Genomic DNA, 12,695 nt, shown 5'->3' on the forward strand with positions numbered 1-12,695 from the left:
GCTTTCTGTTAGGCTATCTGTTAAATAATTTAGCAGACAGACGCTAAGGAAGATCAAGAAAGGGTGCCTCACTACTGCACCCTGTCAAACATTTCCCTTCCATCCATGGTAGACTATTTTCCAAATTAAAGAACATTTTAAAATTCTAAGCTTGTATTTTCTTCTTCCCTTTTCTCCCTCCCTTTTGAAAATGAAGAAAGTGGGACTTCCTGGTGGTCCAGTGGCTAAGACACCACGCTTCCACTGCAGGGGGCCCAGGTTCGATCCCTGGTCGGGGAACTGAGATCCCACATGCCCCTCTGCACGGCCAAAAGATTTTAAAATGAAGAATATGTTTATTCGCGTACCTAAACATCATCCTTCACTTTTTTACCCTTCACACTGCCTTTTTCTGTCCCATCACGGAGGCAGTCACAACTAGTAGGGTTCTGTACTTTATCCCCTACAGAATTGATCCAAACCTCTTATCCTATCTGCATCAAAAACAAGCAGATTGTTTTCTTAGCACCCCCAACCCCACCCTCCCTTGATGATGGAGAATACCAGAATCTTTGTATGTGAAGCCCCTTCCTCAAGATTTAGACTCTTTTTTATACTGATGAACCTATTTGCAGGGAAGAAACAGAGACGGAGATGGAGAGAACGAGCCTGTGGACACAGAGGGGAGAGGAGAGGGTGGGATAGACTGAGGATAGCATTGGCACAAATACACCGCCACGTGTAACACAGACAGCTAGTGGGCAGGTACTGTGCAGCGCAGGGGGCTCAGCCGTGACGGCCTAGAGGGATGGGATGCGGGCAGAGAAAAGCCCAAGAGGAAGGGAATATATGTATACATACAGCTGATCCATTTTGCTGTACAGTGGAAACTGATACAACATTGTAAAGGAATTATCCTCAAAAAAAATTAATGTCATTATGGCAATAAATGTCTCTAATAAATTTAAAACAAATTAAGAGTTTTTTTAAAAAAATATGTTTCATGGCACCTACAAAGACCAAAGTCCAGGGATGATTCTCTGGCTCACTTTTTATAGACCATTTTTGTAGAACAAATTCCTTCTTTTGCTTTATTTATGACCCTCAACTCCAGAGCTGGGCCCACATTCCTCCCAGATCCACAGAGTTCTGTCACAATCTGTTAAAGCAGCCCTTTCTCCTAATAAACGGGCCCCTGAAACTGACAGGCTTTGTCCACTGGCTTCTGGTTACATCACAGGAGAAGTCAGCCTCTTGGGCAGTGCCCCTCACCCTGGAGTCTGGCCCAGCGTTCCTACGAAAGTATTAAAGCCCTCGGCACACACCTGTAACATGTGAGGGGGCCCAGGTCTGTGTGAGTCTGAGGCATCTCAGAGAAATATATTCAGTTGCTTCCGACCAGGAAGCTAGAAAGAGAACCCCCAAGGCCAGTGCTTAATTCTCCCTTCACATAAAAACATCACAGCGAAGGGGGCAGGATCCATGTGGCGACAGCGCCTGTAAACTTCTAATAAAAGGTCTATCAGGGTGGGACCTCCCTGGTGGTTCGCTGGTTAAGGATCACCTTGCAATGAATGCAGGGTATGCGGTTTCGATGCCTGGTCGGGGAACGAATATCCCACACACCACCGAACAATGAAGGCCATGCACCGAAACTAGAACGCCCACAGGCCTCAATAAAGATCCCCCGTGAGGTCTTCCACATGTGAGATCCCCCACGAAGATCCCGCGCGCTGCAACTAAGACCCCAAGCAGCCAAATAAACAAATAAATACTTTTGTAAAAGTCTACCATGGGCTGAACCAAAATACCACTTTAACTCTATCATTTCACGAAAACTTCTGTTGGCGCCTGTGTTTATCTTCCATGGTAAGATGCCACACCAGTACCAAGTTCTCCACCAAAGCACCTCTGTCTTCCTCCCAAAGCCAAATGTATTGAAGGATCTATAGTTAAGCAGAATATATTAATGATTTGAACATAGTTTTAGTTGAAACGAAATTCAAATACGGCAGCTGCCTAGTGTTTTGCTTTTCTGGGGCCACGTGGATAGCAATAACCCAATGTGAAATATGCAAGATACAGAACAGTCCCAGGTAAAATTTACATAGCCAAAATTTCAAATTACATATATTATAGAAATATATAATTCTTAGTCTTTTATGGGCTTCCCTGGTGGCCCAATGGTTAAGAGTCCACCTGCCAATGCAGGGGACATGGGTTCGTTCCCTGTTCTGGGAAGACTCCACATGTCACGGGGCAGCTGAGCCCATGCACCACGACTACGGAAGCCTGAGTTCTAAAGCCTGGGGGCTGCAACTACTGAAGCCTACAGGCCCTACAGTCCATGTCCCACAGCGAGAGAAACCACCTTGCTGAGAAGCCTGTGCACAGCAGCAAAGATTCAGCTCAGCCAGAAATAAATAAATAAAATTTTTTTAAGTTTTTTTTTTTTTTTAAACCAGAACTCGCTTCCCAGTGCAGGAGATTTAAGAGAAAGATGCTGGTTCGATCCCTGGGTTGGAACGATTTCCTGGAGTAAGAAATGGCAACCCACTCCAGTATTCTTGCCTGGAGAATCCTATGGACAGAGGAGACTGGTGGGTTACATTCCATAGAGTCGCAAATAGTCAGGCACAACTGAAGTGACCTACACAAACCCATTAAAAAGGGATGATCGGCCCAGGCCCCGAGCTTCCTGGCAGCTAAGTAAGAAAGGTAAATACTGGTTTGGCCAAAAAGTTCATTTGGGTTTTTCCATAAGATCTTACTTCTCATTATCTTTATGAAACATAGGGAGGAAAATGGGCTAAAATAACTCAAGTATAACTAGAAGGATGATAAACTGGCTGAAGGATCCCTCCCCCGCCCAAAATGATGCTGATCAGTAGCTCCTTCGTGTTGCCTGGCCAGGGGCTGCCTTCCCTCCGGGGCTACGGGAGGAAGGTGTGGAGGGTACGTGACTCTGGCCTGTGGGCGACCAGCGCTGGGAGGAGCAGGCAGATGACTGTATGGCAGAATAATGATGAAAAACAACCTTGACAGGCCGGAGCAATGAGCTGAATCTAACAAGATGAAATTAAACAAGGACAAATGTTAAGTGCTAACATTTTTTTTTCTGAGGTCAGAAAAAAACTAATGGCAAAGACCCAGGATGGCAGAGATATGGCTCACCAGCTGGCACAAAAACACGAAACAGACAACCGTGGGAGCTTTCAACTACAAGCACATCACTAAAAACAAAACTTTTCAGTGCCATTTTATCTTTTGAACAAGGGATACAATTGTTCTATCACATTCTGAGATTACTAGTTTAAATTCGGGATTGGATTCTGGGCAGTCTGCTTTGGAAGATGGGGCTACACTAACATTAAAAGCAACTCTGAAACAGAAATTAATTGCCAATAAGCTCCTTCACCCGACACAGCTGTTTATATTGCTTGCACATCATTTTTCATGTTGCATACTCACTTTACAATGAGAGTCCAGGAGAGTAAAATGAAAGTATCCAGGAGAAAATAAATAAAGCAGAATAATGGAAAAATCAAAGTATTAGTCGCTCAGTCATGTCCGACCCTGCAACCCCGTGGACTGAAGCCTGCCAGGCTCCTCCGTCTGTGGGATTTCCCAAGCACGAATACTGGAGCGGGTAGCCATTCCCTTCTCCATGGGATCTTCCCGACCCATGGATCGAACCCAGGACTCTTGCATTGGAGGCAGATTCTTTACCATCAGAGGCACCAGGGAAGCAGAACAAGCATGTAACGACTGGAGGGCATTTAGAAGAGAGTGGCTGGAGAGGCTTGTGGACTCTGAACCACGAGTTTCTGGAGAGTAGCTGGACAGCCTGGGGAGAGGGTTCATGAGAGCTGTCTCGGAATAGCTGAGGTGTTGACAAGAAAAGATTAAGTTTGTCCAAAGTGAATTTAAGAATTATGAAGAAGAATAACATTTGTAAAATCTTGAGGTTTTAAAAGTGCCTTCTCTAGAATAAAAAAAAAAACTGACTGTCACATTACATCTGGAAAGCATTATTGCTGTATTAGTAGTGTTATTTGTGTTTTTGCTGATTAGGATATCTTGGATTAAAGACATAAAATGGTTTGAGTGAGATCATCTAGCCAGTATGTGGTAGCACTCAGAGACAACTGATGTGCTCAAGTTTGAGACAAACTTAAATTCAGTATTAACAGAAAAAAATCTACATATGAGTCAGATCAGTACAAAGACAAAGTAGAAGTCTGCAGATTTTCATGGGGACAGTGTCTTATCAATGAAGCAATGAAAGAAAGTTATTTAAGAATGGGCCATAGTAGTGGCTTTCAAATTTTTCAACCACAATCTATAGAAAATTATATATAGATATAGATATAGATATATAACCTGGAGAAGGCAATGGCACCCCACTCCAGTACTCTTGCCTGGAAAATCCCAGGGACGGAGGAGCCTGGTAGGCTGCCGTCTCTGGGGTCGCACAGTCGGACACAACTGAAGCGACTTAGCAGCAGCATATATATAAACATCCCCAAGAATAAGAAATGCAAAAAGGCAAAATGGTTGTCTGAGGAGGCCTTACAAATAGCTGAAAAAAGAAGAGAAGCAAAAAGCAAAGGAGAAAAGGAAAGATATACCCATCTGAACGCAGAGTTGCAAAGAATAACAAGGAGAGACAAGAAAGCCTTCCTCAGCGATCAACGCAAAAAAAAAAAAAAAAAAAAAAAAAAACAGAAGAAAACAATAGAATGTGAAAGACTAAAGATCTCTTCAAGACAATTAGAGACACCAAGGGAAATTTTCATAAAAGATGGGCACAATAAAGGACAGAAATGGTATGGACTTAACAGAAGCAGATGTTAAGATGAGGTGGCAAGAATACACTGAAGAACTATACAAAAAAGATCTTAATGACCCAGATAACCAAAACGGTGTGATCACCCACCTGGAGCCAGACATCTTGGAGTGTGAAGTCAAGTGGGCCTGAGGAAGCATCACTACAAACAAAGATAATGGAGGTGATGGAATTCCAGTTGAGCTACTTCAAATCCTAAAAGATGATGCTGTGACAGTGCTTCACTCATTATGCCAGCAAATTTGGAAATCTCAGCAGTGGCCACAGAATTGGAAAAGGTCAGTTTTCATTCCAATCCCAAAGAAAGGCAATGGCAAAGAAGGTTCAAACTGTTACACAATTGCACACATTTCACATGCTAGCAAAGTAACGCTCAAAATTCTCTAAGCCAAGCTTCAATAGTACGTGAACCAAGAACTTCCAGATGTTCGAGCTGGATATAGAAAAAGCAGAGGAACCAGAGTTCAAATTGTCAGCATCTGTTGGATCATAGAAAAAGCAAGAGAATTCCAGAAAAACATCTACTGCTTCACTGACTATACTAAAGCCTTGGAATGTGTCACAACAAACTGGAAAATTCTTCAAGTAATGGGAATACCAGACCACCTTACCTGTCTCCTGTATGCAGGTCAACAAACAGCAGTTAGAACCAGACATGGAACAACAGACTGGTTCAAGATTGGGAAAGGAGTACAGCAAGGCTGTATATTGTCAACATGCTTATTTAACTTATATGCAGTGTACATCATGCAAACTCGCAGGCTGGATGAAGCACAAGCTGGAATCAAGATTGCCGGCAGAAATATCAATAATCTCAGCTATGCAGATGACACCACCCTAATGGCAGAAAGTGAAGAGGAACTAAAGAGCCTCTTGATGAAAGTGAAAGACGAGGGTGAAAAGTTGGCTTAAAGCTCAACATTCAAGAAACTAAGATAATGGCATTTGGTCCTATCACTTCATGGCAAATAGATGGGGAAACAATGGAAACAGTAACAGACTTTATTTTCTTGGGCTCCAAAATCACTGCAGATGGTGACTGCAGCCATGAAATTAAAAGATGCTTGCTCCTTGAAAGGAAAGCTATGACCAACCGAGACAGCTTATTAAAAAGCAGAGACTACTTTGTCGACAAAGGTCCATGTAGTCAAAGCTATGGTTTTCCCAGTAGTTATGTACAGGTGTGAGACTTGGACCATAAAGAAGGCCAAAAGCTGAAGAATTAATGGTTTCTAGTTGTGGTGCTGGAGAAGACTCTTGACAGTCCCTCGGACAGCAAGGAGATTAAACCAGTCAATCCTAAAGGAAATCAACCCTGAATATTCATTGGAAGGACTGATGCTGCAGCTCCAATACTGTGGCCACCTGATGTGAAGAGCCAGCTCATTGGAAAAGACCTTGATGATGGGAAAGAATGAGGCCACGAGGAGAAGGAGGTGACAGAGGATGAGATGGTTGGATGGCACCACCGACTCAAGAGACATGAGTTTGAGCAAACTCCGGGAGATACTGAAGGACAGGGAAGCCTGGTGTGCTGCAGTCCATGGGGTTGCAGAGTCAGATAACTACTTAGCAACTAAATAACAACATATTATACTATTAATATATACATATACTATATAAATACATACTTATAAACAATTCTATTAATATAAATGATATTAAATACAGGTATAAATATACTATATAAATATATATAGTGCTGCTGCTGCTAAGTCACTTCAGTCGTGTCCGACTCTGTGTGACCCCATAGACGGCAGCCCACCAGGCTCCCCCATCCCTGGGATTTTCCAGGCAAGAACACTGGAGTGGGTTACCATTTCCTTCTCCAATACATGAAAGTGAAAAGTGAAAGTGAAGTCTCTCAGTCGTGTCTGACTCCTAGCAACCCAACGGACTGCATGCAGCCTTCCAGGCTCCTCCGCCCATGGGATTTGCCAGGCAAGAGCACTGGAGTGGGGTGCCATTGCTACATTATACTAAATAATTATATAGTAGCATGTATGTGTATGTCTCAGTCGTGTCTGATTCTTTGTGATCCTATGGACTGAGCCCTGCCAGGTTCCTCTGTCCATGGGATTTTTCAGGCAAGAATACTGGAGAAGGTAGCCATTTCCTCCTCTAGGCAATCTTCCTGAGCCAGGAATTGAACCCACGTCTCCTGCCTCTCCTGCATTGCAGGTGGATTCTTTACCGCTGAGCCACTGGAAAAGCCAATAGTATCGTATATAGTATGTATATTACACTGTATAATCATATAATATATAATACATATAGTGCGTATAGCCAATAGAAAATATATTTTATATTACCACCATACAGATGTAAACTTGATTGAGAATAAAATGGAAACAAAAGTCTAACTACTACTGTTAATAATTGCTATAAATGGTGCACTGGGTTTTTTTTTTTTTAATTTTACTTTTTTAAAATGATGAACTTTATCCACTAAATTGATTTCATCTCCAGTGCCATATCGAGAGGATGGAAAAACATTGGCCTAGAGAACTATTGAGTGGGACTGCTTGGATGAGCTAGAGAGCCAGAAAGTCCTTCTCACAGTGAGATTCAGTAATTCGATAAGGCAAACTGTGTTATGTAGCTTTAAAAAACAACCCAGTCCTTAATTGAAGTGCTTTTTGTTTCTAGTTCATTACTTTCCTTCTCTCGCTCTAGATTATTGAGCTTTTTCACTCGATTCTAATATTATCTGTTCCTGCTATTATACGACATCTGAAAAATCTTTGATTCCTTTGAGTAACTGATGAAAATATGAAACTGTATATAGTAACAAGAACAGAAGGTTGCAACTCTTTTTAAGTGTAGTTGCTCACCCAGCTGTGTTTATTTAGGTACAGTCTCTTTTCCAAGAATCAGCTACACATCCTCCAATCATACCAACAACTTCTCTGTTTTATTTTTGTCCACAAAGTTGAGAAGTTTTGATCAGTGTGTTAAGATTGAGAGACCATGGAAAGACAAATACCATACGATATCACTTACGTGAGGACTCTAAAATAGGGCACAAGTAAACCTATCTAGGAAACAGAAACAGAATCACAGGCACAGACAGCAGACTTGTGGTTGCCAAGGGGGAGGGTGGGTTGGGAAGGGAAGGATTGGGAGTTTGGGTTTAGCAGATGCAAGTGTTATATATAGAATGCATAAGCAACAGGGTCCTACTATACAGCATACGGAACTATATTCAATACCCCATCAGTTCAGTTCAGTCGCTCAGTCGTGTCCAACTCTTTGCGAGCCCATGAATTGCAGGACGCCAGGCCTCCCTGTCCATCACCATCTCCCGGAGTTCACTCAAACTCATTTCCATCGAGTCAGTGATGCCATCCAGCCATCTCATCCTCTGTCGTCCCCTTCTCCTCCTGCCCCCAATCCCTCCCAGCATCAGGGTCTTTTCCAATGAGTCAACTCTTCACATGAGGTGGCCAAAGTATCGGAGTTTCAGCTTTAGCATCAGTCCTTCCAATGAATACCCAGGACTGGTCTCCTTTGGGATGGACTGGTTGGATCTCCTTGCAGTCCAAGGGACTCTCAAGAGTCTTCTCCAACACCACACTTCAAAAGCATCAATTCTTTGGCACTCAGCTTTCTTCACAGTCCAACACTCACATCTATACATGACTACTGGAAAAACCATAGCCTTGACTAGACAGACCTTTGTTGGCAAAGTAACGTCTCTGCTTTTGAATATGCTATCTAGGTTGGTCATAACTTTCCTTCCAAGGAGGAAGTGTCTTTTAATTTCATGGCTGCAATCACCATCTGCAGTGATTTTGGAGCCCCAAAAAATAAAGTCTGACACTGTTTCCACTGTTTCCCCATCTATTTCCCATGAAGTGAAGGGACCAGATGCCATGATCTTCATTTCCTGAATGTTGAGCTTTAAGCCAACTTTTTCACTCTCCTCTTTCACTTTCATCAAGAGGCTTTTTAGTTCCTCTTCACTTTCTGCCATAAGGGTGGTATCATCTGCCTATCTGAGGTTATTGATATTTCTCCTGGCAATCTTGATTCCAGCTTGTGTTTCTTCCAGCCCAGCGTTTCTCATGATGTACTCTGCATAGAAGTTAAATAAGTAGGGTGACAATATACAGCCTTGACGTACTCCTTTTCCTATTTGGAACCAGTTTGTTGTTTCATGTCTAGTTCTGATGTTGCTTCCTGACCTGCATACAGGTTTCTCAAGAGGCAGGTCAGGTGGTCTGGTATTCCCATCTCTTTCAGAATTTTCCAGTTTGTTGTGATCCACACAGTCAAAGGCTTTGGCATAGTCAATAAAGCAGAAATAGATGTTTTTCTGGAACTCTCTTGCTTTTTTGATGATCCAGCAGATGTTGGCAATTTGATCTCTTGTTCCTCTGCCTTTTCTAAAACCAGCTAGAACATCAGGAAGTTCACGGTTCATGTATTGCTAAAGCCTGGCTTGGAGAATTTTGAGCATTACTTTACTAGTGTGTGAGATGAGTGCAATTGTGCAGTAGTTTGAGCATTCTTTGGCATTGCCTTTCTTTGGGATTGGAATGAAAAGTGACTGCTTCCAGTCCTGTGGCCACTGCTGAGTTTTCCAAATTTGCTGGCATATTGAGTGCAGCACTTTCACAGCATCATCTTTCAGGATTTGAAATAGCTCAACTGGAATTTCATCACCTCCACTAGGTTTGTTTGTAGTGAAGCTTCCTAAGGCCCACTTGACCTCACATTCCAGGATGTCTGGCTCTAGGTGAGTGATCACACCATCGTGATTATCTGGGTCGTGAAGATCTTTTTTGTACAGTTCTTCTGTGTATTCTTGTCACCTCTTCTTAATATCTCTGCTTCTGTTAGGTCCAGACCATTTCTATCCTTTATCAAGCCCATCTTTGCATGAAATGTTCCCTTGGTATCTCTCATTTTCTTGAAGAGATCTCTAGTCTGTCCCATTCTGTTGTTTTCCTCTATTTCTTTGCATTGATCGCTGAAGAAGGCTTTCTTAGCTCTTGCTATTCTTTGGAACTCTGCATTCGGATGCTTATATCTTTCCTTTTCTCCTTTGCTTTTTGCTTCTCTTCTTTTTTCAGCTATTTGTAAGGCCTCCCCAGACAACCATTTTGCTTTTTTGCATTTCTTTTCCATGGGGATGGTCCTGATCCCTGTCTCTTGTACAATGTCACAGACTTCCGTCCATAGTTCATCAGGCACTCTGTCTATCAGATCTAGTTCCTTAAATCTATTTCTCACTTCCATTGTATAATCATAAGGCATTTGATTTAGGTTATACCTGAATAATAACCTATAATAGAAAAGAATAGGAAAAAATGTGAATAAGTGTATATACATGTGTATATATACATATAACTGAGTAGATTTGTGTGTAGTAGACATTATCACACTACGAAGCCTGGAATGCTGCAGTCCATGGGGTTGCAAAGAGTCAGATATAACTGAGTGGCTGAATTACGTCAGTAAAATATATATTAAGGAAAGAGAGAGAGAGACAACAGTTATGCCATAGGATGGTTGGTTCTGAGGAGGACACGCAGCGCTGTAAGCTGAGTGCTCAAGCCAGCACCTGGCTGGATGACTTTGGTGACAAGGGCAGTGGTGAGACAATGACCTTCCTCTAGAGCACCGTCTCAAAACCACACCCACTGAAACAGGGCATGATCTTGACACGTCTTCAAACGAACCAAACCTGCTTTCTAGAAACCACCCCTTTTTTTCCCAACTCTTTTTAAAGTTCTTTTGAGTATTTCAAGGTTTTGACCTCAAGTCATGGATCTGTTGTTTTCCTAACCTTTTCTTCCTTTTTTCCGCCTCTCATTTTCCTGAATCTCAAGGGCTCTTAACGACATTTCCTCAAGGGCTCAGCGAGTTGCCCAGGGGATGTAATTCAGTGAGTTACGTTGGACAAGCTATAGAATTTTGGAGGATTCTGTTTCTCTCCTGGGAATGTTTTCAGCTTGGACATTGTTTTTTTCTTAAAGAATGAAGAAAATTAAATGAGACCTGAGCAACCTGATCTTCTTGCCCCCTGGTAGCAACCCATTAACAAGTGGCCCATTCCTTGGTTGTTTATATTCAGAAAAGCCTCCATTCATGTGGGGTTTGGGCTTCTTGACATATTCACAGGGTGGTTTAGGGTCTTTGAAAATGAACTCCTGGGTGGAAATCCAACCCCTGCCACTTACTAGCTGGGTGATGCCAAGTGAGTCCCTCTTTGTGATGCAACTTCCTTGTTCGCAAAAGGAAGAATAACTCCTCTCTCTTGGGATTGTCCTCAGGAGCTTAGACCAGTGATCAACGTGACGTCAGCTGCTACTGGCATCCTTACCACGCGGAACTCTGAAGGCCAACCCTTCACCTCCTCTTCAGAGTTTCTGCACAGGAAGGAATTTTACATGTGTTTCTAATCTTCTGGAAGTCTCTTCCCACAAGATGATGCTTTCTCTGAACTTTTGGCTATCTGCCTTCCTAAAGGCTGGGACACGTCTCTGACCATATTCATGTTTATTTTAGTCAGTGGCACACATGCCAGGGAGACAAAGCCACTTTTCTCAATTCCCATCCCTTCTCTGTAGGTATTTCCTCCTCTGAGACCAGTATCAACCCTCCTTGGCCTGTCTTCTATTTCTAAGCTTTGAAACTGTCAGCCGGGCAAGCCAAAAATGTGTCAGGTGGCCTCCTTGTAGTGAGATAAACTGTCAGCAGATGTTAGAAAGTCAGGGTCCCACGGCACTGTAACCTTCCTCCTTGCCATGTTTTCAAACTTTCTAATAATAATGCGTCTGATGCTGAGAATAAGAGCAGGTCTATCTGGAAGCAAAAATGCTTGCCAATGACCCAGGTGAATTATTTAAGAGCATCAGGACGGTGTTTCTGTGTGGTTACTCATCATCAGGGAGACAGCAAATGAACATTGAAGAGCCAGAAGCCTTTCAGGCACTGGAAAGGAAAAGAAGTGTCAGTCACTCAGTCATATCCAGCTCTTTGCAACTTCATGGACTGTAGCCCACAAGGCTCCTCTGTCCCTGGAATTCTCCAGGCAAGTTTACTGGAATGAGTTGGCATTCCCTTCTCCAGGGGAGCTCCCTGACCCAGGGGCCAAACTCAGGTCTCCTGCATTGCAGGCAGATTCTTTACTGTCTGAGCCACCAGAAAAGCCCAAACGCCAGGCACTGGAAATACAAAGCCAAATACAACCCTACCTGCAAGGAGTCTCCAGTGAACAATGGCTCTAAAATCCATCTAGTCTCCTCATGTTTTCCATCTAAACTGGAGTGACATGTCTCTCATGCACGCAGACACTCCAGAGAGGAACTTCTTTCTCCATGTTTTGTTAAATTCCTTTAGGACCCATGTGACTTTGGCACATCTCCTCCACCCCCACACACAAAACTCAAGGGTTAGCTTGTTCCAATCATCAGAAATTGACATGACATTCAAAAGAAGGGCAACTTAAAAAAAAAAATTGCTTTTAACTTTTTATTTTGTATTGGGGTATAGCTGATTAACAGTGTTGTGATAGTTTCAGGTGAACAGCAAAGAGACTCAGCCAAACATATACATATATCCATTCTCCCCCAAACTCCCCTCCCAATCCAGGCTGCCACGTAACACGGAGCAGAGCTCCATGTCCTACACAGTAGGTCCCTATTGGTTATCCATTGTAAACATGCGTATGCACCATGGAGGTGTGTACTTGTCCATCCCAAACTCCCTAACTATCTCCTCCCCTAGAGAGGAAGGGCAACTTCGAGAGAAATGGAGTCTGTATAAGTTGGGAGGGGTGGTGTTGGGGACAGGAATTGTAGTGTCTAAAGGCTGGTCTCTCCCACAACACACAAGAGAAGAGATGGTGCAAGGAGAG

This window comes from Capricornis sumatraensis, chromosome 17 (assembly GCF_032405125.1).
Source record: "Capricornis sumatraensis isolate serow.1 chromosome 17, serow.2, whole genome shotgun sequence".
Lineage (NCBI taxonomy): Eukaryota > Metazoa > Chordata > Mammalia > Artiodactyla > Bovidae > Capricornis > Capricornis sumatraensis.